The sequence below is a fragment of the Sminthopsis crassicaudata genome, chromosome 6 (assembly GCF_048593235.1).
Source record: "Sminthopsis crassicaudata isolate SCR6 chromosome 6, ASM4859323v1, whole genome shotgun sequence".
Taxonomy (NCBI): domain Eukaryota; kingdom Metazoa; phylum Chordata; class Mammalia; order Dasyuromorphia; family Dasyuridae; genus Sminthopsis; species Sminthopsis crassicaudata.
Genome location: NC_133622.1, coordinates 139391638 through 139417277, shown reverse-complemented (window position 1 = coordinate 139417277; position 25640 = coordinate 139391638). Strand labels below are relative to the sequence as shown.

The 25640-nt window shown below is 34.2% G+C and overlaps 1 protein-coding gene across 3 annotated transcripts in view; it reads right to left on the bottom strand.

Moving 5' to 3' along the window:
- The window catches only part of GRID2 (glutamate ionotropic receptor delta type subunit 2), a 1921766-nt gene that overhangs the window by 1479206 nt on the left and 416920 nt on the right, over nt 1–25640 (bottom strand). The gene's annotated exons all lie outside the window — the stretch shown is intronic.

Sequence of the window (25640 nt, the reverse complement as noted above, 5' to 3'; positions counted from 1 at the left end):
TTGCATTCCCACTTATGCAGAATATTTTGTTTATTATAAGAATGAACTCTGTTCTTTGTACAGTGATAATATTAGCCTCATTCTACTACAAGTGATGAATAGAACAGCAGCCTGAGATTGCAGAGACAATATTAGGAATACAATGTAACAACCAGGGGATTTTTCCCCCCTTAGATAAAGTAGCTTATATTTCTCCTTTCATCCTGGAATCTTTAAGGGATTCTAATTTTTACAGATTTGTTTGCTTGTTTTTTTTTTTTTCTCTAATTATAAGGAAGTATAAGAAATGGGATAGGTGATGAATGAGAAGGAGGCATCATCAACATACATCATAAAGGAGACTTCATGTGCTTCTATGTTATTGTCTCTCACTAACAGATCTGTGGATACAGATGTTTCTTGGCATTAGATTTAAAATAAAATTCTCAACAAAAGCACTTTCCCCACACAGAACTACCTGGGAGAAAATTGCAGAACTTGTATTTTTAGTTTTCAAATCATCACTTGAGGAGTATCAAACTGTACATAATATCTTTCAAAATATTTGCTTGAAATATGCAAGTTTGGTGGGAGAAATTGTTTCTTCACTTCTCTGAAAAGGTGATAGATGAAATAAACTTATGGGACAGACTAGTCACTCCTCTAGCTCCAAAAGTACAACCCACAAACTCAGAACAGATGAATATTAAGATTCTCTCCATAAAACAGAATTGGTAATTTCAGTTTCAGTGGCAGTGCATACTAAACCTGCTTCCTCCATCTAGGCACAGTAAATAAATTGATGTCAAGTAGTACAAAATTGTAGTGATTAAATTAAACTCAACTTGTTCATTTAAATAACATGCAAAATCCAATATTAAATAGAAAATAGCTTCCAAAAGCAAATTAATTAAGACAACTGAGAAAACAGCACCTATTTCTTAAAGACTTTCACTATTATGTAATTCCTTATGTGAAATTCTTCTTAATCTAAAATAGATTACTTCCTCTTGAAATCAGTTTTACTTTCAATGTTCTCCATCAAAGTTGCTTTGTTGTAGCATATTTTTTATCCCTCACCAGCCAGCACTGATTTATTTTTAAATACATATTTTTTCTTCTCAGTCCAAAGAGGGGGGGGGGAAGAAAAAAGGGAAAAAACATATCTTTGTAGCAAAGATGCATAGTTAATTTAAAAAAAAAATTTCTGCATTGACCATGTAAAAAACCATGCACTTCAAGCTGTCCCCTGAGTTGCTTACCTCTTTTGGAGGAGGTATATAGCATGCTTCATCATAAGTCCTCTAAAATCATGTCAATAAAGATTCATTTAAGTGCTTAGTTTATATCAAATATTTCACTAAGTTCAAGCAATACAAAGGAAAGCAAAGATATATCCCTAAATATATTAACACTTTAAAGGGGGTCACCATGCAAACAACTTTCAAGATTATGAGTATAATGAAAGATAATCTCAGAGGGAACATACTAACAGCGGGGAAGGGGTGGGAAAGACCTCCTGCAGAAGGCTGTATTTTAAATTGAGTTTTGAAGAAAGCCAGAGAATCTTAAGAGGTAAAGATGAGAAGAGAGAGTATTCCAAGTATAGGGCACAACCAATGAAAAAACATGGAGCTGGCAAAGCTGGTAGTACTTATTCATAGATGACATTGAAAGGAGTAAAATGTAACATGACTGAAAAGACAAGAAGTTCTAGGACGTTAAAAGCTAAACACAGGACACTGATACTAGATATTGGAAATAATTGGGAGAAACTGGAATTTACTGAATAGGACTAATGATCAGGACTGTACTTTAGGAAGGTCACTGTCACTTTAGTAGATGAATTAGAGTGATGAAAGATTTAATGAAGACTAGTTAGAAGTCCATACAATGGTCCAGTCATGAGGTGGTAAGAGCCTCTATAATTTTCACAATTGTATAAGTGAAGAAACAAGAATGAACATAAAAAATGTTGTGAATTAGAATAGACAAGAATGACAACAAGTTGGATATGTGGATGGAGGAATGAAAGATGACAATGAGATTGAGGAGAAAGAAAAGATAAAAGATTCTATTTTGGAAATGTCGAATTTAAGATGTTAAGAATGTATTCAATTCTAGATGTTCAGAAGGCATTTAGTGATTCAAGAATGGAGTTTAGATAGAATTAGGAGAACATAGTTCCCAGTAACAGCAATATTGTACAATGAACAGCTGTGAATAACTTAGCTATTTCTCAGCAATACAATGATCCAAAACATTCCCAAAGGAATGCTGTTCATCTCCAGAGGATAAAACCGATGGAATTTGAATGTAGCCTGAATATAATAATATCATTTTTAATTATAGTTTTCTTCCACAAAATGACTACTATAGAAATGTTTTACATGATTGTATATGTATAACCTATATCAGTTTGCTTACTATAATTGATGGCAGAGCAGAGAGAATGTGGAACTCAATTAAAAAAAATAAATGTTAAAATTGTATTAACACACAATTGAGGGAAATAAAACATTATTTTTAATGTGGTTCACCAAAAAGGGACACACTGTAGTTATAGATCTTAGAATCATGTGAATAGATATAACTGATTGGTCCTATGGGAATTGATGAAATCATCAAAAAGATAAGTAAAATTATAGAAAAAGAAGTAAAAAGGACCTGTGACAATGTCAGGAAACACTCAAATTGTATGCTTAGTCAAGATGAAGATCTAGCAATCATCTAGGAATCGGAAAGAAGTTAACTAAGAAACAACATTATGATGGAAACCTAGGAAAAATGAGAGTTCAGCAAGTGAAAGTTAATCTACAATGCTACATAGAGTTCAGGAAGATGACACCTAAGAAGAGGATACACTTAATTTGATAATTAAGAAACAACTGGTAACTTTGGAGAAACCAATTTTATTTGAGTAATGGGTTTCAGAAATCAGAGTGAAGAAGGTTTAGAAGAGTTAGAAGAGAGAAAATGGTGGCATTTAGTGAAAATAGTTTTCTTCCCTTTTTTGTAATGGAAAGGAACTGGAAATTGAATGACTGGCCATCAGTTGGGAATGCCTGAATAAGCTATAGTATATGAATGTTATAGAATATATTGTTCTATAAGAAATGATCAGCAGGATGATTTCAGAAAGGCTTGGAGAGACTTACATGAATTGATGCTAAGTGAAGATAGTAGAACTAAGAGGACATTGTGCACAGCAACAATAATATTATGTGATGATCAATTGTGATGGACTTGGGATCTTTTCAAAAGTGAAGTGATTCCGGTTAATTTCAATATACTTGTGATGGAGAAAGCCACCTGCATCCAGAAAAAAAGTATTTTGGGGATTGAATGTGGATAAGAACATAATTTTTTCATCTTTTTGTGGTGGTTTGCTTGCTTTTTTGTTTTTTTTTCTCTTTTTTTCCTTTTTGATCTGATTTTTCTTGTGCAGCATGATAAATATGGAAATAAAGTAGAAGAATTGTACATTTTTAACATATATTTGATTACTTGCTGTCTAGGAGAGGGGGTAAGGGAAGAGAGGGAGAAAAATTTGGAACACAAGGTTTTTTGAAAATAAAAATCAATTTTTAAAAATTTTATTTATTTATAATTTTTTACAGTATATATGTATGAGTAATTTTTTATAACATTATCCCTTGTATTCATTTTTCCAAATTATCCCCTCCCTCCCTCTACTCTCTCCCCTTGATGACAGTCAATCCCATATATTTTACATATGTTACAGTATAACCTAGATACAATATATGTGTGTAGATAACATTTTCTTGTTGCACATTAAGTATTAGATTCTGAAGGTATAAATAACCTGGGTATATAGACAGTAGTGCTAACAATTTACATTCACTTCCCAGTGTTCCTTTTCTGGGAATAGTTGTTTCTGTCCATCATTGATTAACTGGAAGTGAGTTGGATCTTCTTTATGTTGAAGATATCCACTTCCATCAGAATACATCTTCATACAACTTTGAAGTGTACAGAGATCTTCTGGTTCTATTCATTTCACACAGCATCAGTTGATGTAAGTCTCTCCAAGCCTCTCTGTATTCCTCCTGCTGGTCATTTCTTACAGAGCAATAATATTCCATAACCTTCATATACCATAATTTACTCAACCATTCTCCAATTGATGGGCATCCACTCAGTTTCCAGTTTCTAACCACTACAAAAAGAGCTGCCACAAACATTTTGGCACATACAAGTCCCTTTCCCCTTCTCAGTATTTCTTTGGAATATAATCCCACTAGCAGCAATGCTGGATCAAAGGGTATGCACAGTTTGATAACTTTTGGGGCATAGTTCCAAATTGCTCTCCAGAATGGCTGGATTCTTTCACAACTCCACCAACAATGTATTAGTGTCCCAGTTTTCCCATATCCCCTCCAACATTCATCATTATATGTTCCTGTCATCTTAGCCCATCTGACAGGTGTGTAGTGGTATCTCAGAGCTGTCTTAATTTGCATTTCTCTGATCAGTAGTGTAAAAATCAATTATTTTTAAAAAAGAAAATATCTTTCTCAAGTTGATGTGAAGAGGTAAAGAGATATAGGTCAACCTCTCCTCTGAAGGAGCTCATATTCTACTAACACTGGTTAGTGGTGATTGTCAGGTAAAATTAGGCTCCTCCTTTCCCCCTTCCTTCCTTCCTTCCTTCCCTCTTTCCTTCCTTCTAAATAGAAATGTTTCTAAACAAAACAGAAAGGAGACATAAAGATTCAAAATTAAAGAGTTAAGAATGATAAAAGTATATGTTGTTATTGTAATATGAATATATTGCATATATACCCAGTATATCTATACACATGATATTCAGTCAGTTCAAACTAGGGGCGTGGTAGGAAGTAGGGAGAGCCATTGATTTTATATCTATGGAATCCTATCTAGTTATTTCTCTTTTTTTAATAGTATTTATTTATCAGATATATGCATGGATAATTTTACAACATCGACAATTGCCAAACCTTTTGCTCCAATTTTTCCCCTCTTTCCTTCTGTCCAGATGGCAGGTTGACCAATACATGTTAAATATGTTAAAGTATAAATTAAATACAATGTATGTATACATGTCCAAACAGTTGTTTTGCCGTACAAAAAGAATTGGACTTTGAAATAGTGTACAATTAGCCTATGAAGGAAATAAAAAATGCAGGCGGACGAAAACAGAGGGACTGGGAATTCCATTTAGTGGCTCATAGTCATCTCCCAGAATTCTTTTGCTGGGTGTAGCTGGTTCAGTTTATTACTGCTCTATTGGAACTGATTTGGTTTATCTCATTATTGAAATGGCCACATCCATCAGAATTGATCATCATATAGTATTGTTGTTGAAGTATACAACAATCTCCTGGTCCTACTCATTTCACTCAGCATCAGTCTCTCCAGGACTTTCTGGAATCATCCTGCTGGTCATCTCTTACGAAACAATAATATTCCATAATATTCATATACCACAATTTATTCAGCCATTCTCCAATTGATGGGCATCCATGTAGTTTCCAGTTTCTGGCCACTATAAAGAGGGCTGCCACAAACATTTTTGCACATACAGGTCCCTTTCCTTTCTCTAAGATCTCTTTGGTATATAAGCCCAGTGGTAACACTGCTGGGACAAAGGGTATGCAGAGTTTGATAACTTTTTGAGGAAGTTCCAAATTGCTCTCCAGAATGGCTGGATGTATTCACAATCCCACCAACAATGTATCAGTGTCCCTGTTTTCCCACATCCCCTCCAACATTCTGTATTAGCTTTCTCTGTCATTCTGGCAATCTGGTGTGTGTAGTGGTATCTCAGAGTTGTCTTAATTTGCATTTCTCTGATTAATAATGACTTGGAGCATCTTTTCATATGGCTAGAAATAGTTTTAATTTCTTAATCTGAGAATTGTCTGTTCATATCCTTTGAATTGTTTCCCTCCTAGTCTTATCTGCATTAATTTTATTTGTACAAAAACTTTACAATTTGATATAATCAAAGTTTTCTACTTTGTGATCAATAATGATTTCTTGTTAGGATTACTAAGTGAGAACTCGGGTTGTCTGGATAGTGACAAGGTGAGAATTCAGGTTGGACAATTACAAGGTGAGAACTCAGGTTGACTTGATGGAAGGAGCAGGCTCATTGGCTGAGGTGGTTCTTCCCAGAAGCCCTTGCATTATCCCACGCCCATTCTCTGGGAGAATAAAAGAGAGAACAGTGGGCCTGGAAAGTGAGTCTACATGGAGAAGGACAAGAGCTGGAGGAGATTCAAGGAGACGACTCTGCATTGCATCAGGCTTGACGGGGCTCTATACAGGAAGGGAAGTCACTTCTAAGGACAAGAGTTAACAGCAACTGCTTGGAGACAACGGTTCACTACAGGAAGAAGAATCTGTATGAGAGATTTGAGTAGACACAGCAGATCTCTTCCCAGAGAGCGATCCGGCAACTATCTGGAGACGACAGCTCGCTACAATTTCTAGTTCTTCTTTGGACATAAATTCATTCCTCTTCCACAGGTCTGAGAGGTAAACTATTCTATGTTCCTCTAATTTGTTTATAATCTCATTCTTTATGTCTAGGTCATGAACCCATTTTGACCTGATTTTGGTGTACGGTGTTAAGTATGGGTCAATGCCTATTTTCTGCCATATTAATTTCCAATTTTCTCAGCAATTTTTGTCAAACATTGAGTTCTTATCCCAAAACCTAGGGTCCTTGGGTTTGTCAAACACTAAATTATTAAAGCTATTGTTTATTTTGTCCTTTGGACCTAACTTATTCCACTGATCAACTAGTCTGTTTCTTAGCCAATACCAAATGGTTTTGGTAACTACTGCTTTATAATATAATTTTAGATCTGGTACAGTTAGGCCATCTTCATTTGATTTTTTTTCATTAATTCCCTTGACATTCTTGACCATTTGTTTTTCCATATGAACTTTGTTGTTATTTTTTCTAGGTCATTAAAATAGTTTTTTGGGAGTCTGATTGGTATAGCCCTAAATAAATAGATTAGTTTAGGTAGTATTGCCATCTTTATTATATTTGCTTGCCCTATCCAAGAATATTTAATATTTTTCCAATTGGTTTAGATGAGACTTAATTTCTGTGCAAAGTGTTTTGTAGTTTTATTCATATAATTTCTGATTTTCCCTTGGCAGATAGATTCCTAAATATTTTATACTATCAGTAGTTACTTTAAATGGAATTTCTCTTTGTCTCTCTAGTTATTTCTAAAAGACACTGTGATTCTTCTATTGAGGGGTATAGAAGAAGGGCCCCCAAGAATGTTGGATGAAAATTATATATATTTTTGTTACAATGTAGTTGTGACAATTGGTTTAAAACAAAAAGCATAATTCTGAGATACTCCTACACAAGAGGGAATAAATATTGGTTTAGCTTCTTATTACCAAACTCTACTTACACAAAAAAGGACTATCACACTAAGTAAGGCATAAGTAAATTCATTTATTTATGCAAAGAGTTAATAGTTATCATAAAACTTATACAGATTAAAATAGGTCAGAAAGTACAGAGGCTAAATTAATACTCCCTACTATGTATAATTGGTTGTACAATGGAATAACATCAGGATGAGCTGAGTTTCTATCCGGCTTCAAACACTTACTAGTTATGTGACTCTAGGCAAGTTACTTCACCTCTGTTTGCCTGCCTCCGTTTTCTCATTTGTAAAATTAAGACAATAATAGTACCTATCTCCCAGGGTTGATATGAGGATTAAATGAGATAATAATTGTAAATCAATTAGCATAATGACTACACATAGTAAAATCATGTTAGGGAGGATGTGAATGTGTGTGTGTGTGTGTGTCTGTCTGTCTGTCTATCTGTCTGTGTTTTTAAACTGAAGGAATGAAGAATATCAGCTCAACCAAAATAAAGGTCCAAATTTCCTTGCAGTCTCTAGGAAGGCAAAATAGAAATTAGGGACATGATAAGTACTAGATTTCCAGTGTATATCTGCAAAAGACTTTTAAAAATGATTCTGAAATAAATACCAAAGAGTAGGGGGGCTCAAGATTGTTGAGTAAGAGATTATAATTTTGATTTAGGACCTTAACTCTAACCTCTGAAATAGTCTATAAAGCAAAGCAGACCAAATTCTAATTGCAAAAGTGAAAAAAGGTCACAGTGAGTAAATTTTTCTAGCAAAAGTAAACTTAGGAAAAGAAACAAGTCTATAATAGGAGAACAGAGTAGTGCAGCAGCAGCAGAACAACAGGAACAAAAGACATCAAGTTTTAGTGGTAAATAACAGTAGCGGGATGGTAAGGATACTGAGCACTAAGACAGAAAAGGATCCCACAGGACTCCTGAGCTCATACTGGGAGGAGAAATAGATGAGACCTTACATCTCCACTGCCCATTACCCAGTTCCCATTCACTGAGCAAGAAGCCAAAACCAAGAGCAATCACCAGTTCAGTTGCTATAAAAATGAAGAACATTGCAGTAGGTTAACAGTGCCAGCAGCAGTTTAGGGAAACACAATGACCACAAGGAATAGAAACAAATTACATCAGAAATTTTCAAGAAGATTAGAATAGTGTGAACAGACCTCTTTCTAGATCATACCACTTAGAGTCCTCCAAATTGAATTGTAAAAGTAGCAGATGGACATAAATAATAAGAGATCAGACCAGGCACACTACTCAGCATTGAGCAAATACTTAAACTCATGTATAAAGTCTAAAGTCAAGAATTGGGGGGAATGAACAGAGAAATAATGAGAAAGAAGGAAAGAGGAAGAGAGAAAAAGTGAGAGGGAGAAGGAAAAAGAGGAGAGAGAGAAAGAGAGGGAAGAGAGCAGAAAAAATACTATGGTAAACAAAATTTATTACACTGTATGAAGTGGAAAAACTTAACACTGATAAAGCTTATATACTTTGAAAGGTTTGGAAATTTCTTTCCCCCCCCCATTTTTAAATTCTTTTTTTTATTATTAAAGCCTTTTATTTTCAAAACATATGCATAATTTTCAACATCCACTCTTGCAAAACCTTGTGTTCCAAATTTTTTCCTCTCCCTTACCCTCACCTCCTCCCTAGTTGTCAAGTAATCCAATATATGTTAAACATGCAATTCTTCTATACATATTTCCACAATTATTATGCTGCACAAGAAAAAATCACATCCAAAAGGGAAAAAAATGAGAAAAAAAAAAACCAAAATGCAAACAAACCACAACAAAAAGAGTGAAAATTCTATGTTGTGGTCTACATTAAGTTCCTAGTATCCTCTCTTTGGGTGCAGATGCCTTTTTTCAATACAAGACCACTGGAACTGGTCTCAATTACCTCATTGTTTATGAGAGCCATGTTTATCAGAATTGATTATCGTATAATCTTGCTGGTGCCGTATATAATGATCTCCTGGTTCTGCTCTTTTTTCTTAGTATTAAAAGTTCATGTAAGTCTCTCCAGACCTCTCTGAAATCATTCTGCTGATCATTTCTTATAGAAAAATAATATTCCATAACATTTATATAACATAACTTATTCAACCATTCCCCAACTGATGGGCATTCACTCAGTTTCCAGTTCTTGCCACTACAAAAAGGGCTGTCACAAACATGTGTGTTCCTTTCCCTCTTTTAAGATCTCTTTAGAATACAATCCAGTAGAAACACTGCACAGTTTAATAGTCTTTTGTGTATTTCCATATTACTTTGTGTTATGGGCCAGAACTCTGAACTTGAAACTAGTATTCTTACAAGGTACTAAGTGGAATTGATGAGACAATGGTTATCTAGTTTAGCATAGTGCTTAATAGTTCTCTAAATTCAGTATGATTGATTTAATCTTACAACAAATAATGGTTTCCTAGTGACATAGTGATGTAATGCTATAGTGATTTATACTCAGTGTAGAACATATAAGCTAAGCTCTTGGAGCCAAGGAGAAAGATTCAATTCCTACTTTGGTCAGACTCCTGATGGCAGGCCTTACCTCCTGCACTTCTCTACTGAAACCAAGACTGAAATCTTTAAGAAAGCTAGCTGAAGGCCCAGGCAAGGAGACAAGACTTCCAAAGAGATAATAAAGAATTTGAACTTTAACACTTGGCTACTGTTGTGGTTATTACTGAATTGAAACGAAGACTGTCCAGAAACCTCCAGAAAACCAAATAAAGAACTTTACAATTCTGCAGAATGGTTGGATCACTTCACAACTCCACCAACAATGTATTTGTATCTCAGTCTTCCCACATTCCTTCCAACATTCTTCATTATCTTTTCCTGCCATTTTAGGGAATCTGACAGGTATGTAGTGGTACCTCAGAATTGTCTTAATTTGCATTTATCTCATCAGTAATGATTTAGAGCACCTGATAAAGGAAGTTCTTATGGTCAAACAAGAGACAGTAAGCATTATGGCATGTAAAATGGATAATTTTCATTATATTAAACTAAAACATTTTACACAAACAAAACCAAGAAACTAATATCAGAAAGAAAACAGAAAACTGAGAGGAAAATTTTATACCAAGTGTCTTTGACAAAGGCCTCATTTTTCAAATATATAGAGAAGTAAATCAAATAAATAAAAATACAAGTCATTCTTCCAATTGATGAATGGTCAAAGAATATAAACAGACAGCTGAAGAAATGAAAGCTATCTATAATCTTATGTGTAATGCTCTGGCTACCTTTCTGGAGGTCTCGGGATCAGCCTTGGTTTCAGCAGACATAATCACCACAAGAATAGTCAGGGATAAAGTCCAAAGTCTTTATTATCTCTTTCACAGTCTTTCTCCTTCGCCTGAGGCTGGACTCGATTTCTGGATGCCCTCCGAAATGGGTCTTGATTCCAGTGGAGGAATGTAAGAGGCAGGAGAGCCACCAGGAGAGTCGTTATATTCCAGTCTGTTTTCTGCCCAGATCTCTTAGGTCTTATATACTCTATTAAAATTATATCAGTTGTAGAACTATTACATCACCATGCTAAGTACTAAGTATACAGGAACTAGATAACCATTGTATTATCAATTCCACTGAGTTAACACCTTGTTGTAAGAAAACTTGTTTCAAGTACATTTCTCCAGAATTCTGGCCCATTACAATATGAAAAATGCTCTAAATCACTATTGATTAGAGAAATTTAAATCAAAATTATTTTGAAATACTGCCTTACACCTATCAGATTGACTAATACGATAGAAAAGAAAAATGACAAATGTTGAAGGGGATGTATGAAAATCGGGATACTAATATACTATTGGTAAAGTTGTGACCTAAGCATTCTGGAGAACAATTTGAAACTATGCCTAAAGGACAGTAAAACTTCATACACTTTGATCCAGCAATACCACTACTCGGTCTATATCCCAAAGAGATTTTTTTTTTTAAAGATAGCAAAGGAGCCCATATATACAAAATCATTACAGTGGCTCTTTTTGTGGTGCCAAAGAATTGAAAATTGAGAAGATGCTTATCTGTAGGGTTCTGGTTGGTTTTCTGGAGGTTTTCTGGAGGTTTTGGAACAGCCTTCATTTCAGCAAAGTAATCACCATGAGAATAGCCAGTCCAAACTCTTTCTTGTTTCCTTCAAAGTCTAATTTCCTTGCCTGGGGCCTGGGCTAGCTTTCTTGAGGTCCTCCAGAATGTGTCTTGGTTTCTATAGGGGAGGCAGGAGGACCACCACTACAGTTTCTGTCTTGAAGTCTGTCTTAGTCTGAGAGCTTGTGCTCCAGCCTCCAGTCTTCTGTGTTCTCTGGCTCTGTCTCGAGCCCTTTCTGAGTCTGTCTCTGGCCCAGACCAGCCTTAGTCTCAGTAGAGAAGTGAAGGAGGACAGGCCTGCCACCAGGGTGGTGTGAGATAGAATGAATGAATTTGGCTGATTTTGTCCCAGCTTAAATACTCATAGGGTGTGAATCTTGAAGAATAGGTGTTAATCTTGTAGAACTATATTAAGTACTAAGTACATGTACTGAACTAGAGAACTATTACTCACCATGCTAAACTAGATAGCCATTGTATTATCAATTCCACTGAGTTAGCACCTTGTAAGAATCTTTGTTTCAAGTACATAACACTTATCCATTGGGGAAAGCTGAACTAATTATAGTACATAGTTGTGATAAAATTCTATTTTGCTATCAGAAATGTTGAGCAAGATGCTTTCAGAAAAACTTGGAATTACATAAAATTATGCCAAGTGAAGTAAGCAGAATCAGGTGCACATTTGCTTAGTAACAACAATGTTATATAATATTCAACTGTGAATAACTTTTCAGTAATACAATAAGTTAAGATAATTCTGAAGAATGTATGATAAAAAATTCTAATTAATTCCAGAGAAAGAATTGAAATCTGAATACACATCAAAGAATATTTTTAAACTTTATTTTTCTTGGGCATTTTATTAGGTTTGTTTTCTTTCAAAAAATAAACCCATATTAATATGTTTGCCTTCTCAAGAATTTAAGGAGAGGAAGGAGGAGAATGTGGGATAAAATAGTATTTCAAATGAATGGAAAAATGTTTTTACATGTAATTAGAAAAATTAAAAAAATAATTATTGTACTGAACATCAAGAATCAATATAACAAAGCCAAAAATGGAGGAAGAAAATATGAAACATTTTGTTAGAAAAAAAAAGTGATCTGGAGAAGAGATTAAGGTGATTTAAGAATAATTAGATTACATTTGATCCATAAACAAAAAAGTGCCTGGAAATCAGGTTATGTAATTTTTTAGAATTACAAATCAAAATTGTCCCAATTGGGGGGAAGACATAATGGAAATTGAAATAATTTACCCATCATCTCCTGAAAAACATTTCAAAGTAAAAAAAAATATAATCCCAAATTTTTAAACTAAAAATCCAGAAATGACAGATCAAGAAAAAATAAACAAATAGAAAGAGGGAACTTAAATATAATGTAGCAACCAACAGGATCATATAAGATTTATCAGGTAGCATATTATAAAGGAGTCAAAGACTTGTAATATGATCATCCAAAAAACACACATACTCTATGATTAAAGCCAAGAGTAACCAAGTTAGCAAAACTGTGTCAAATCCTTTGAAATGATGAAATAAGAAAACTTTCAAGTGTTCTTTATGAAAAACAAAGAATAGAATAGAGCTGAATAGAATCTCTGACATTCAAACACAAGACTCAAGACAAGAATTAAAATGCAAACATGAGTGAGAAAACCATTTACATTCCATATGTTTACATTCCATATGAGTAGATGATACATGTAACCTCTCAAAACCTTGTCATCATTAAGGTTGTTGAAAAAGGAATAACTAGAAGAAATGAGTGTGATTGTATTATGTTATTATCATTATGTTAATATGTCCTAACATAAGTTGCAGTGATCACAAAAGAAGATGGGAAGGGTGAGAAAGAGGAATGTATTAGAAAAGGGGAAACAGGAAAAGAAAGAGAGAAATTATTTTACATAAATGGAATGCACAAGAATGAGTTTGTAGAATAAAAAGATGACTAGGGGAACAGTTAACACGAGCTTCATTCATCTAAAATGTTTCATTTTTTTAAAGAGAAGAAAGTGAAATTAATAAAATAAAACATAACTAAGGTGAATTTACAATGAGCAGAGAAATACAAATATATTTCAAAAAATGTGGTTTATAACTTGGTTACATACCAGCCAATGGTAATTAAAGTAAAAACATTAAATTATATAATACTAAAATTAACAAAGGTATAATCTTCCAATCATAGAATAAAACTGAGAAAGTCATATGTTCTCTCAAAATGAAAAAAAAATAGTACAATAGTGTTACACATGAATAATATAAAAATTAATGTTACCAAAATAATCCTTTAAAAAAGAAAAATAATCTATTAATCATTTGAAGGAAAAATGGGTCTTGCTTTCCAAGTAAGAGAGGAATAAGTTAAGGAAAGGTTTATAAAGAACAGTATAACTGAGTGTTATTTCAAAATGTATAAATAACAAATTAACAAGTTCCAACAGCATAGCCAAAATATTTTCACTGTTACCCAGTTAGTTTTATGTCAATGATGCAAAGATGATTCAATATTAGGAAAACAATTTACATAATTAATAATATAATGTAAATTTAGGGCTAGCTCCCTGGAGACCTCAGGATCAGCCAGAGTCAGGATAAGCAAAAGTCCTTGGTCTTTAGGGGGAGAAGTGAAGAAGATGAACAAAACTGCCACAAGCTCTCCCTTCTTCTGGTCCTGCTGCAAAGTGAGTCTGGCTTGTCTCACACCACCCTCAAATCGCTTCTACCATTATCTGTATACACCAAAACATCTAGCCAGCACAGAACAGTAAGAAGGGCCATTTTTCCAAACATATGTTAATAGTCATTGTCCAATAGGTAATTAGCCTTAAGTGCTCGGCTGTCTGATTCAAACACACCTTTTAAGAGTTTCAGTCTTGACATAAAGATCTCAAAATTAAATATAGGAAGGCAGACATAATAAATGCCTTCTTCTCAGATCACAATGCAATAAAAGCTACATTCAGTAAAAAGTTAGGGGTAAATAGACCAAAAAGTAATTGGAAAATGAACAATCTCATCTTAAAGAATGACTGGATGAAACAGCAAATTATAGAAACAATTAATAATTTCACCCAAGATAATGACAATGATGAGACATCATACCAAAATCTGTGGGATGCAACTAAAGCAGTAATAAGGGAAAATTTTATATCTTTAGAGGCTTATTTGAAGAAAATAGAGAAAGAGAAGATTAACGAATTGGGCTTACAACTTAAAAGGCTAGATAAAGACCAAATTATAAACCCCCAACCAAAAATTAAACTTGAAATACAAAAATTAAAAGGAGAAATCAATAATATTGAAAGTAAAAAAACTATTGAATTAATAAATAAAACCAAGAGTTGGTTTTATGAAAAAGCCAATAAAATAGATAAACCTTTGGTAAATCTGATCAGAAAAAAGAAAGAGGAAAATCAAATTGATAGTCTTACAAATGAAAAGGGGGATCTTTCCACCAATGAAGAGGAAATTAGAGAAATAATAAGGAGTTACTTTGCCCAACTTTATGCCAATAAATTTGATAACTTAAGTGAAATGGATGACTTCCTCCAAAAATATAGGCTCCCTAGATTAACAGAGGAGGAGATAAATTGCTTAAATAGTCCCATTTCAGAAAAAGAAATAGAACAAGCTATTAATCAACTCCCCAGAAAAAAATCCCCAGGACCAGATGGATTCACATGTGAATTCTACCAAACATTTAAAGAACAATTAGCCCCAATGTTATATAAATTATTTGAAAAAATAGGGGATGAAGGAGTCCTACCAAATTCCTTGTATGACACAGACATGGTACTGATACCTAAACCAGGTAGATCGAAAACTGAGAAAGAAAATTATAGACCAAATTCCTTAATGAATATTGATGCTAAAATCTTAAATAAGATATTAGCAAAAAGACTTCAGAAAATCATCTCCAGGATAATACACTATGATCAAGTAGGATTTATTCCAGGAATGCAGGGCTGGTTTAATATTAGGAAAACTATTAACATAATTGACCATATTAATAATCAAATTAATAAGAACCATATGATCATCTCAATAGATGCAGAAAAAGCATTTGACAAAATCCAACATCCATTCCTACTAAAAACTCTTGACTGTATAGGAATAAATGGACTATTCCTTAAAATAATCAGGAGCATATATTTAAGACCGTCAGAAAGCATAATATGCAATAGAAATAAACTACAACCTTTCCCAGTAAGATCAGGAGTGAAACAAGGTTGCGCACTATCACCATTACTATTCAATATAGTACTAAAAATGCTAGCCTCGGCAATAAGAGTCAAGAAAGAGATTCAAGGAATTAGAGTAGAAAATGAGGAAATCAAACTATCACTCTTTGCAGATGACATGATGGTATACTTAGAGAACCCCAAAGACTCTGCTAAAAAGCTACTAGAAATAATTCAAAATTTCAGCAAAGTGGCAGGATACAAAATAAATCCACATAAATGCTCAGTATTTTTATATATCACTAACAAAATGCAACAGCAAGAGATACAAAGAGAAATTCCATTCCAAAAAAATGTTGAGAGTATAAAGTATTTGGGAATCCATCTACCAAAGAATAGTCAGGAATTATATGAGCAAAATTACAAAACACTTGCCACAAGAATAAAGTCAGATTTAAATAATTGGAAAGACATTCAGTGTTTTTGGATAGGCCGAGCGAATATAATAAAGATGACAATACTCCCCAAACTAATCTATTTATTTAGTGCTATACCAATCAGACTCCCAAGAAACTATTTCAATGACCTAGAAAAAATAACAACAAAATTCATAAGGAAGAATAAAAGGTCGAGAATTGCAAGGGAACTAATGAAAAAAAAACTCAGAGGAAGGTGGTCTAAGTGTACCTGATCTATAGCTATATTATATAGCAGCAGTCACCAAAACCATTTGGTATTGGCTAAGAAATAGACCGGTAGATCAGTGGAACAGATTAGATACAAAGGACAAAAAAGGGTACATCTATAGCAATCTAGTCTTTGACAAACCCAAAGATACCAACATTAGGGATAAAAATTCATTATTTGGAAAAAAACTGTTGGGAAAACTGGAAATTAATATGGCAGAAATTAGATATGGATCCACACTTAACACCATATACCAAGATAAGATCAAAATGGATCCATGACTTAGGCATAAAGAATGAAATCATAAACAGATTAGAGGAACAGAGGATAGTCTACCTCTCAGACCTGTGGAGGAGGAAGGAATTTATGACCAGAGGAGAACTAGAGATCATTATTGATCACAAAATAGAAGATTTTGATTACATCAAACTAAAAAGTTTCTGTACAAATAATACTAATGCAAACAAGATTAGAAGGGAAGTAACAAATTGGGAAAATATTTTTAAAAGCAAAGGTTCTGACAAAGGTCTCATTTCCAAAATATATAGAGAACTGACCCTAATTTATAAGAAACCGAACCATTCTCCAATTGATAAATGGTCAAAGGATATGAACAGACAATTCTCAGATGAAGAAATTGAAACTATATCCACTCACATGAAAGGGTGTTCCAAATCACTACTTATCAGAGAAATGCAAATTAAGACAACTCTGAGATACCACTACACACCTGTCAGATTGGCTAAGATGACAGGAACAAATAATGATGAATGTTGGAGGGGATGTGGGAAAACTGGGACACTAATACATTGCTGGTGGAGTTGTGAAAGAATCCAGCCATTCTGGAGAGCAATTTGGAACTATGCCCAAAAAGTTATCAAACTGTGCATACCCTTTGACCCAGCAGTGCTACTACTGAGCTTATATCCCAAAGAAATACTAAAGAGCGGAAAGAGACATATATGTGCCAAAATGTTTGTGGCAGCTCTTTTTGTTGTAGCTAGAAACTGGAAGATGAATGGATGTCCATTAGTTGGAGAATGGCTGGGTAAATTATGGTATATGAAGGTTATGGAATATTATTGCTCTGTAAGAAATGACCAGCAGGAGGAATACAGAGGGGCCTGGAGAGACTTACATCAACTGATGCTGAGTGAAATGAGCAGAACCAGAAGATCACTGTACACTTCAACAACAATACTGTATGAGGATATATTCTGATGGTAGTGTAAATCTTCAACACAAAGAAGAGCCAACTCACTTCCAGTTGATCAATGATGGACAGAAATAACTATACCCAGAGAAGGAACACTGGGAAGTGAATGTAAATTGTTAGCACTAATATCTGTCTGCCCAGGTTACATGTACCTTCGGAATCTAATGGTTATTGTGCAACAAGAAAATGGTATTTACACACATGTATTGTATCTAGGTTATATTGTAACACATGTAAAATGTATGGGATTGCCTGTCATCGGGGGGAGGGAGTAGAGGGAGGGGTGGGATAATTTGGAAAAATGAATACAAGGGATAATATTATAAAAAAATATATAATAAAAATTATTTAAAAAAGAGTTTCAGTCCTTTACAATATTAAAAAAAATTATTGCATCAAACACGGCAAAATTGACAACGATCATCATTCACTCATGTTAAATAATCTAAAACATGGTTATTGAAGGATACTCGTTTAATACGATTTATTTTAATTCACTTCAACAAACATTTATTAAGTAATTTCTGAATTTAAGACATTGTTTTTACTGACAAAAAGAAAACTTCCCTTCCCTTAAAGGAACATTTTAATGAACAGTACAAAAACATGTAAAATAAGTAGATACTTATTTAGTGGGTAAACAAAAATTGGGAGAGATAGAAAGTCCTTATGTAGGAAGTAATAGCCAAAACTTGAAGGGAATTAAAAGTATACATGTCTTTCATTATGGACCTTTGATGGTGTACCTTCTAAATTGGGAAGATCAAGACAGAGAATCTTCCATATATCAATAGCATTTTGTAAAGGCTAAGAAGTAGATGGTAGAGTAAGTGCATGTGCCCCAAATGGCAAGGAGATGATATCACTATAGAGAAATGAATGGGTAGCACAGTGATGAGATCTTTCAATAGCAAACAGAAGAATTGTAGTTTTATGACTGTGTTACTGAGGTTTGTTGTTGTTGTTGTTAAGAAAAGGAAAGAAATGATCAACTTTATGTTTTAAGACAACAAGTTGTAGGGAAGAGAAATAGAAGGAAGAGATTAGTATCAGAGAAAGTCTCATGGAGTCTACTGTAGTAGTACAGTGAGAGGTGATGAGTACTGAACTGGAATAATATCTATGCAAAATGAAAAAGGGATAAAAGCAAAAGATTTTGTGAATTTAGGACATATACACATATATAGACACATTTAAATATATGTTAGTAATCCTTTCTCTTTTGGATACAGTACTCTCATGGCATCCAAAAACTGTTCTCTTTTAATGCTCTTCCAAGTATCTTATCTGACTGTTCCTCCTCAGCATACTTCATTACATTGTTATCTGGGAATTCTCATCTGCTCCCATGGTTTCAATTATCACCTCTATGAAGATGACTAGCAAATGTTCATTTTCGTACATTTCCAACTGCTTACTGGATATCTTCAGTATATTTCATCTCAAACATATGTCCAAAATCAAGCTCATGTTCCCCTCTAACTCCTCCTATTCTCCAAATAGTTTTTCATTGATTCTCTCTATCACCCATATTTGAAACCCTAGAATTTTCTTACCTTTTTCCTTTTCCCACACTCCTTGCACAATAAATTGCAACACTCCATCAATTTAATCTAAAATGTGTCATTTATCTATCATTTTCTCTTAATTTATATTTACCCCCTAATTCAGACACTTATTACTTTTTATTTATTATTCTACTCAGTTTTCTTTCTCAAAATTCCCCAGACTAACCATCACATAGTGGGCAAACTAATTTTCCTAATTCTGATCATTCCACTACAAAACAAATTTTTATACCTATTGTATTTAGGATAAAATATAAGATATTAAAATATATTTATATATAAATTTATAATCAATAATTATAATAACAATAATTATAAATAATATGTAAATAAAATATAAACATATAAAATATAAACCTTTAGCCTTATTTTTAAGACTTATCAGACTACAGAGAAGTATTGCTTTGATAAGCAAGTAAATGGTACAGAGGTACAGTGTGGTACAATATGAGCCTGGAATAAGGAAAATAATTGCTCAAATCTCATATACACTTAGTTGTGTGACTCTGGGCACATCACTTAGCCTATAAAATGGGGGTACTAACAGCACCTCTTTTATCATAATATTCAGATGGGATATTTTTCAAATGATTCTTCCCTCAGTATTTTTCACCTTAGTGCCTTTTATATGTTATATATTCTATCCAAACTGAAGAACTGGCTATTCCCTAAGCTTCTTATAGCATGTCCTGACTCTCAGCAATTCAATTTCATGGATTCTTGCACATGTCTGGAATGTACTCTCCCCATTTCTGACTTTCAGAATCCAATCCCAGAATCCTTAGTTTTTTTAAAAGCTTAGTTCAGAAGTTACTTCCTTTGTTTATCTTTCCTTGATCTCTTTCTCTCAGTGAATATATTTTCTCCCTTATGTTTTCCTAGAAGCCTTATGGAAATGTAAATACATGTTTAGAATAGTAAATGAAGACATGTAAGGTTCAAGAACATTGGTGCATTTATCTTCCTAAGAGGACAAAAAAAAAAAGGGATAAAACTAATATTTTGTTCTGTTTCAATAGAATGTTGAAAATTAGACATAAGTAAATATTCTAAATCAAAATCTACATATTAGCAGGGCCCTAGAATTCCAATGTAGCCCCACTCTGATGAAGTGAAATTTAGAATATTCTGTTGTTAACATAATCTCTATGACTTCAAGCAAGAAATTCCATTTATTGCAATTTTATAGGGACTAAACAAACAAACAAAAAATTATTGCTTCAAGGAAAGCCTATTTGCTTAACCAAATTGCCCAGATGGCAGGTAGACCAATACATGTTAAATGTTAAATTATATATTAAATACAATATATGTATACATTTCCATACAGTTATTTTGCTGCACAAGAAGAATCGAAGTTTGAAATAATGTACAATTAACCTGTGAAGGAAATAAGAAATGCAGGTGGACAAAAATAGAGGGATAGGGAATGCTATGTAGTGGTTCACACTCATTTCCCAGAGTTCTTTCCTTGGGTGCAGCTGGTTCTATTCATTACTGAACAATTGGTAGCAAAGTGTAAGTTAAAAAAAAAAACAAAAAACAAAAAACAAAACTGATGTGTGGACTCGACAAAAATTACATTTAAATGTGTTCAGAATTATTAGAATGCCCTCATTCAAGGAATTATTAATGGCTCATGTTAACTGGAAGGGAAACTTCCCATGAAATATCCAATAGATTTTCAATGGACCATTTTATGTGGGAAATTTTTCAATAATAAAGTAATAAATGACATTGTTGTCAAATCTATAGGTATTTCGAACATAGGAGGGAGAACTAACATGGGATTACAATATAAAATAATTTGAAAATTGAAAATTGAATTGAATTTAATAAAATTAAATTTAATAAAATTAAGTTTAACAGACATAAATGCAACATTTCCTATTTGGATTAAAAGAAAATTAACTTCACAAATTCAACAGGGGCAAGAGTAAACAGCAGTCTTTCTGAAAAAAACATTCTAGGGTTTTAGTGATCTGTGAGCACAGTATGAGTGGAAAGTATGATGTCACAATCCCCAAGGTTACATTACTAAGAAATACCTAGATTACTACTTGCTGGATTAGTTTTAGTGGAGATTTTCTTTTTTTTTCTTTTTTTTTTTTTTTTTGTGGTTGGTGCTAGAATTTGATCCCTTTCAATTCCGAAGTTCTAAAATCAGTTTCTTTCTTGGGCAGTCCCTTACAACAGGGCTTTCATTGAAATCGGTCTTTTTATGAATTCAAACCACTGACCCCAGGTCTACTTTATGAGACCAAAGAACTAGTCTGTCCTCTGGAGTCAAACCAAAGAACTCCATCTATGTGAGAGTTCTTCAGATGCCTAAAGATAGTTCCTCTTATGTTTTCTCTAGTCTAAACAGTTCCAGTTCATAGAAATGATTTACTTGGTCTTAGAAGTATCAGCTTTATTATTAGCTCAGGAGGTTGAGAGAAAAAAAAAAAAAAGCACAGCTTACTGCCTTGGAGCAATTTATTGCTCATGGTAGGATTTACATTATCTGTAGCACTATTCAAAATTGTTAAATCATCATCTTTTCTTACTGTTTTAGATGCTTCTACTCACAAGTGGATTTTTTTCCTCCTTTTTTACTGGTATACTGTGCATACACATTAATTAGCTGCACTGTGTGCAAATATCCAAATCAAGGGATCTATGTTTCTTGGCACTTATATCTAGAATTCCCATTACTGTCAGTGGAAATAATGTATGCAATTTAAAAAGAGGCTAGATTCTAAAAGGCTTCATAAATAATATGGCAATATATTTTTTATATTTTTGTTTTTCTTTTTTGTTTCCATCTGAAACATCCAAGATTTCTATCAGATAGATCGATAGTGATTCTCAGACTTCACCATTTTTACAATCTTTCTAAACATCAGACAAAAAATGAGGATTCTGACCAAGTGATACCAAATTTTACTTGTCTATATGCAATCTCCAATTAGAAAACATCCAGTAACAAGGAATACCACTAGAGTGGAGGAATTTTATAACAGATCTATTTAAGCATTGCAGTACGGATTATTATTCTTCATAGCTACCTCAGAACAAAGAACACTGTCCTCTATACAATCCTTACTTGATTAATTTTTGTTTTTGTTTTGCTAGGCTACTTTGTAGTCAGATTATAATCAATATTATGCAAGGATAAGCTAATAATGCAAACATTTTAAGAGGCAGTTTGGGCTGTCTGTTAGCTAGAAAGACTGGGTTGAAGTCTTGCAACTGACAAATACTCTTTGTTTGATCTTGGACAAGTCACTTAACAATGATCATTTGATGAAACTTTCTGAGATTATAGTTTCATATAAAGGTGCTAAACTAAATTGGTAAAGGGGCTTTTCTCACCAGAGATTTATCAGGTCTATGATATCATAGGTACATTTTCTATCCTTACAAGTGATTTATTCTGTTCTGACTCATATAAAAATTCCCCTTTATAGCAAAAAGTTGTAAAAGTGAGTATGAAATGTTTTGGAATGATCACTGGATAAAGGTTAGGCAGATTTTGGTTTAGTTATGAAGATTTTCCATGAGACATTAGGGAAGTTAATTTCTAATTGCTAGCTTCTTCTTCTTTTTTTTTTTTTTAAATAAAATAGGGATTCCTCACCCCTTCCCCCAGCTACACAGGAGTAGGATCAACATAAAAAAGGGAAAAGGACCCATATGTGCAAAAATATTTGTGGCATCCCTTTTTAATAGTAGCAAGAAATTGGAAATTGAATGGATGCCCATCCGTTGGAGAATACCTAAATAAGTTATGACATAAGAATGATATAAAATATTATTGTTCTATGTAAAGGGCTGAAACAGAGATGCACTTGAACAGCCAAGCACTTGAGGCTAATAACCCATTGGATAATACTCTATTAAGAGTATTGAGTATCTTGGAGAATGACCCTGCCCAACTATTCTGTGTGAGAGAGATCAGAGGGTAGAGTAAGAGAAGCAAGATCATTCTTTGGCAGTGGAGAGGGAGAAAGGAGGTGTGGAGATTTCTATAGCTATTTCCCTGATTGACGACCCCAAAAAGAGCAAGAATAAAGACTTTTGCTTATCCTGACTCTGGCTGACTCTAAGGTATCCAGGGTACTAACATAGTTATTAAAATTGGCGCCCAAGGTTGCTTAAGTTGATTGAGGGAAAAGGTTTAATTATAACCTGGGAATAGATTGCTAGGCTTTTGGGTACATTAGGACACGCATCCCCTTGGTTATTAGAGGAAGAAGAAATAAATACAGATAATTGGAAGCTGGTAAGAGATCAACTGCATGAATACTACAATAATAAAGTCCTCATTCAATTTCCACAGAAGCATTCAATATATACAACATAATACAATTGGCCTTAAAGAATTTTGCAAGTTATAGAAAAAGGAAAAGTTTTAGAAACAGCCAGATGAGGAAGTGTGAGAAAAAGAGGAAGACAAAGAACAGTTTAATGATCATATAGCCAGAGGGCATGGGGACTTAAATGAGGTTCAAGGGCATGGTGATTCTGACTCTCAAGAGGCAGATTCAACCCTTTCTAGGGAGCAGATTATTGACATGCCCCAATCAACTCCACTTTCCGAGATGGAGAGAGGAGGAGTAGTGGGAGGAGCAGTGACACCGCTAGCACCTCCCCTCCATCAATCACCCCCTCCTATGACTAGATTGCAAAAGGCAATACTTAAAGCCACAGAGGAAGGGAAGGATATAGGTGATTTGAAGCTGCAAATATTTCCAGTGATTCAACAGTTTAACTCTTCAGGTCAAGAAAGTAGAAGATACACTCCTTTTGATATAGATGTCCTCAAAGACCTGAAAAAGGCTCGCACTCTTTATGTGGCTACATCAGGTTATGTTAAGATGTTATTACAGAATTTTGCTTATGATGTCTTGACCCCTAGTGACTGGAAATCTTAGCAAGGGTATGTTAAGAAACTGGACAAAACTTGTTGTGGCTTTCTGAATAAGTGAGCTCGTGTAGGATACAAGCCCAACAAAATAACCAAAGTGGAGTTAATACTTCAATCACTTACACACATATATTATATCTAGATTATACTGTAATACATGCAAAATGTATGAGATTGCCTGTCATCTAGGGGAGGGAGTAGAGGGAGGGAGGGGAAAATCTGGAAAAATGAATACAAGGGATAATGTTATAAAAAAAATTACTCATGCATATATATATACTGTCAAAAATGTATAATAAAAAATTAATAAAATAAAAAAAGACTTCAATCACCAACTAACAGGTGTACGTTCTTATGCAGAAATTTCAGTACAGATTAATTACTCCATAGCAGCATATGAGCAAATTGTTGCTGCTGTTTATCAAAACATGGGCTTCTCTTCCCAATAAAAACAACAAGGGTGAGACCTTCACAAAAATTGTACAAGGATCAAATGAACCCTTTGCTGATTTTGTGGGACATTTTCAAACATACAGACTAATGGTGAAAATGCAGTAACAGACATTTTGATAAGGCAACTTGCTAAAGAAAATGCTCATGAGGTTTGCAGAAGAATTATACTAGGAATATGCAAGGAAGCTCATTTAGAGGAGATAATAAGATGCTGTGCCACAGTGGACACAAATGCCTTTTATAGCCAGGCCATGATGCAGACTTCCCAAGATCCCAACATGGAAAGAGAGAGACCCTTTTGGCAAGGGACTTCCAGAGAGACTCGTCAATGCTTTCAATGTGGTAAAGCAGGGCATCTGAAAGCTCAATGTTGGCATAGAGACAAAGTAAAAAAACAGGGTGGGAGAACAAGAACCAATAAACCGTGTCCAAAATGCAACAGAGGGCATCAGAATGTAGATTGATTCAGGGAAACAGGATAAAGGGCCCAGCTCCAGGGCCCCTGGCAAAAAACACTTGGGACATGATGGCAGCCGATATTATAGAGAGTGTCTAGAGGTCTGATACCCAGACATGACCAATCAGGCAGAAAGCCATCTGATGGGAGAAAGAGATTACATAATCAATCAACCAGGAAGCAATGGGAGAAAGGGATTACAATCTGGGAGGATAGAATTAGCTGGGACAACTGAGATACCCTCAGGAGAGGTTAAATCTGTTCCTCTCCAACCTATGGAACCCTTGTCTCCAGGCACAGTAGGACTGACCATTTCACCTCCTGAGAGTACTTATAAAACAATGTCCATTCATACACTGATGTAAGAAACTGGGGAATGTGTGGATAATATTCCAGTCACTAACACAGGTAGACAATGTGTGACTTATCAACCAGGAGAAGTAGTAGCATTGAATTTATTGATACAGACCCCTAATAAGCAACCTGGTGACAGTCACCCATAGTCTGACTCCAAGCAGAAAAACCCAGGAATATGCTGAACCGTAATGATGACAGCTGACTGACCTATGCTCACTATGTTTATAAATGGCATACCATTAGAAGGACTGGTGGACACAGGTGCAGATTGCACAGTCATTAGAGGTGCCAACTGGC